This window comes from Rattus norvegicus, chromosome 8 (genome assembly GCF_021556685.1).
Source record: "Rattus norvegicus strain SHRSP/BbbUtx chromosome 8, alternate assembly SHRSP_T2T, whole genome shotgun sequence".
NCBI classification, from domain to species: Eukaryota; Metazoa; Chordata; class Mammalia; order Rodentia; family Muridae; genus Rattus; species Rattus norvegicus.
This window is the reverse complement of record NC_141541.1, coordinates 113,464,293-113,468,170: the sequence shown is the minus strand read 5'-3', so window position 1 is coordinate 113,468,170 and position 3,878 is coordinate 113,464,293.

Sequence of the window (3,878 nt, the reverse complement as noted above, 5' to 3'; positions counted from 1 at the left end):
TCCTCTGTACAGATCTTCTAAAACTGTACTAAAGTATTTGGCCGCAAAAAGAAAACAGCAGCCATGCTCCCTTCCAGTTTGCAGAAAAAGAAGCTAAATTATAGCAGGCAATAAAATGTTTACATTGTTTTTCCCAAGTATGTATTTTTCAAACTTGTCATACTTGGTACAAGCATGACACAAAATCAGTAAAACAGCAAACACAGACAACAACACTTTGAAACTTTGGACAAGATACAACTGACCTCTCAGTTCATTTGTGGTTTTTATTGTGGCTCTGAGCTATTGAATTATGACAATGTATTTCTATAACAATTTTAAAAAAGCCTGTTTTGTAAAATATGACCACAGTTGCTACCTGAAGACATCTCCATCATATGTAATACCATGTACATATGAGATACTGTCATTGTTTCATTTTTATAATTGGTTTCTTTAGGTGAATTTACTTAGGTGGAATCTCCCAATTAACTGGCCTGTGTTCTATAAGTACTATCTATGACAATCTATAAAATAAAGCACGTTTTGGGTCAGTGCCTTTGGCTATAAACTGGTATAATCTCAGAGAGCTTTTAAAAAGCAGTGTTCAGCCCCTCCTCCCCTCAAGACTCTGAAAACACGGAACTGAGTTCTTCAACGCTCCCTGAGTGTTAACTTGGGACCAGAGTAGGGAACTGGTGAGCTAAATGACTTGAGGCTTCCTCTGTAAGCTGTGCCCAGTGTCCCTTCCTGGGCACTCTGGTTTTGTGAAGCGCAACCGCTGTGGACCACAGAACTTGGATTTTCCCTCTTGGGGACAAAGGTATGTAAAGGGGGTTTCTGAGCCACTAAGTCAACTGTGTGATGGCCAAGCATCCCAGGCACCCTCATTCCGCTTGGCTAGGGAAATGAACCACACAAGCAGGGAGGTGCTACCCACCTTCTATGTGAGTATATTAAGTCTTTACAGCACAGCTCTTCTCCTGTCCTGGAATAGCACCTTTGCTTTGCCCTTCAGCTTTGCTTTGATTTCCTAAGCGTCCATTTCCTCTGTTGGCCTCCTCACCTTTTTCCTGTGCCCGATGGTGGACTGTGGTATTTTAGCCGCAGGCTGGCTGCTGTTCCTACTTCCTGAGGGTGGCAGGGTGAGCGTGCCATTCTGGGAGCTCATCAGATTCAATGCTTCCAAGGCTGGCAGAAGAGATGGACGGTCACCTAGAACTCCTGATGCCATCTCAGCTCCATCATGTAAACAGGATACCATCTTCAATAAGGCACTTTATGTCGGACACTTGCGAAAGTCATTTACTACCATTCACTTCTGACATGGCCACCGCATGTCCCTAAGAGGACTATGATGCAGTATTTAGTCAACTCTTCTGACACGGCCACCACTTGTCCCTAACAGGACTATGATGCAGTATTTATTAACTCTTTTGACACAGCCACCACATGCAGTATGATGCAGTATTTAGTTAACTCTTTGGCAGACATAGCAAAGTCACTGCCACTGCAGAACTAACGGATGTCCCATTGTCACAGCAGAACCGATCGGTGCCTTACTGTTGTCTTTAAAACAACAAACCAACCATCTAAATGCTGAAGAATACCTCATGCCCATATGAAGTCTGCTTTAGCTAGAGAAGTCAAGATTACAGCTGTCAATTTCATTCTCTTCTTCAGACGCCAAGATGAGCAGGCATGGCCGTCACACACCAGGGCACTGTGGCCAGCTTAGTTCATTCTCTTACCTCTTACGGTGGTCTGGACTCACTATGATTAAAGTGGCTCATCTAACTTAACGGACCCCCTCACTAATCTAGGAAGAACTAGAAACATGTGGCATAGGCTTTTGCCACTTTTAGAAGGAGAAAAGTGGCAGACATAGACCAGGACTCTTGACGGCAAGGACACGAGTCGTCTCCCTTCAGGGAGTCCTAGGCAACTGTAGAGGCAGAATCTGAAAGGCACGTCAGCTGTCTGGGGCAGCACACACTGAGTGACTACTGTCATGTACCGATTATGGAAGAGGCCTTACAGCAGACGGAAAATGAATGGAAATTCCCTAAAGCAGAAGCAACCAATCTATTAGTCAGGTAGTTTCCCATGGGAGACTTCTTATAAAGAGAACAGGTAGCCATGAAGGGAAATGAGTATGGAGCCCCTGAAGACGCCTGCTTACTTCAGCCTTACAGTATGGTGACCTCCTTTTCTTTCTTTCTTTTTTTTTTTTAAAGATTTATTTAGTTTTATTTATGTGAATACACTGTTGCTATCTTCAAACACACCAGAAGAGGGCATCAGATCTCTTTACAGATGGTTGTGAGCCACCATGTGGTAGCTGGGAATTGAACTCAGGACCTCTGGAAGAGCAGTCAGTGCTCTTAACCACTGAGTCATCTCTCCAGCCCCCGGTGACCTCCTTTTCTGTCTACAAATTCTTAGTTCAGAAGTTTAGCCCAGTAGGTATCAGCAACACGCCCCACCTCTTCACAGAGGTGTTTTCCCACAGATCTCTTATCAAACAGGATGGGCAATGCAAGTCCACTCTTCCTGATGCATTTCCTGTCCAAGCAGTCTTCTAAAGTGGTGACACTTCAGCAAAGCAGATGACAAAACACATTTTTAAGGTCCTCCTTCCAAGGGAAGGCTGATTAGGTGGCACCACAGCACCATGCTTTGGGCTAGGAGACAAGACAATGTCACTGGGCTGATGCTACCTTTCTACTGTGACAGTGAGGAACCATGTGTTAGGACTGCTTCCACAATATCATTGCAGAGGCTCAGACGATGATGCCGTCAGTAACCTCGGTGCAGCTATCCTCCCACACTGGCTTCTGCTGACACAGCCAGCAGGGCCACCCTCTGCAATCAGGGCCTGACAAGGAAGGCACAGCATCCATGAGATCAACGGATGCTCTTACTGTGACTGACATTCTTTCTCAAAGAGGGACTCTTGTGACCACCTGGACTGGTGGAGTTTGTAGGTGATGAGACCCTCAGAGCTGACTTGGCTCCTGTGTGAGACTGTAAATCTTAACACTCCTGACACCAAAAAACAAAAACAAAAAACCCCCCCAAAACCTCCCATCTGGCTATAGCTGCATCTGTATCGCCACCACATACTGAGACATCATCCAATGCTATTCAACCTGACCTGTGACAGCTGTAAATGTCATTCCCATAGGCCACCCCTCCCTCGTCTGCACCTCAGTATTAAAGGCCTTACAGTCAACTACTACTGACTTGTGAGTGTTCCCTGTCCTGTGAGAAATGCTCAGTGTTCAGGCCATGACAGCTGGCATCATCCAGGTACCTAAGCCTGAGCCACCATGGAGATAGCTGACCCACCTCAGATTTCAGCTTTGGCTGCCCTAACAGGGAGGACAGAGGTCCTGTAAGTCTAAAAGGTGACGGCTCATACTTAGTCTAACTAACTAGTCCCCTTGACCAGTTGAGTCCCTTTGTGTTTTATTAGACAGTCTGGCTGTGTAGCTTGTTGGCCTTGAATTCGAACCCACTACTATCCTCAGCTTCTCTAGAGCTGGGATAAGGTGTACACCATGTGGCTACTAGCTGGCCCTCCTGAGGCTTATGCAGTCACTCGAGGCTCACACTAGCCCACTTTATGGTTAACAGCCAGCACAGGTGTTGGTACGAATTGGAATGCAGAGTGCTTACAACTATGCACTGATTTCAGACAAGACTGAGCTGGTATGTCAGGTATGTCAGGTCCACACTCAAGTCAGGAGCCAGGCTCTGAGAAGTGAACTGCCGGGTGCTCACCATGCTAAGCAGCAGAGATGAGCAGTGAGGTCCACAGACAGCAGGCCTTGCTGGGGCTCTGGACCCACCCAGCCTCAATTTAGATAAAAAAAAAAAAATTCCTCCTCCCATCA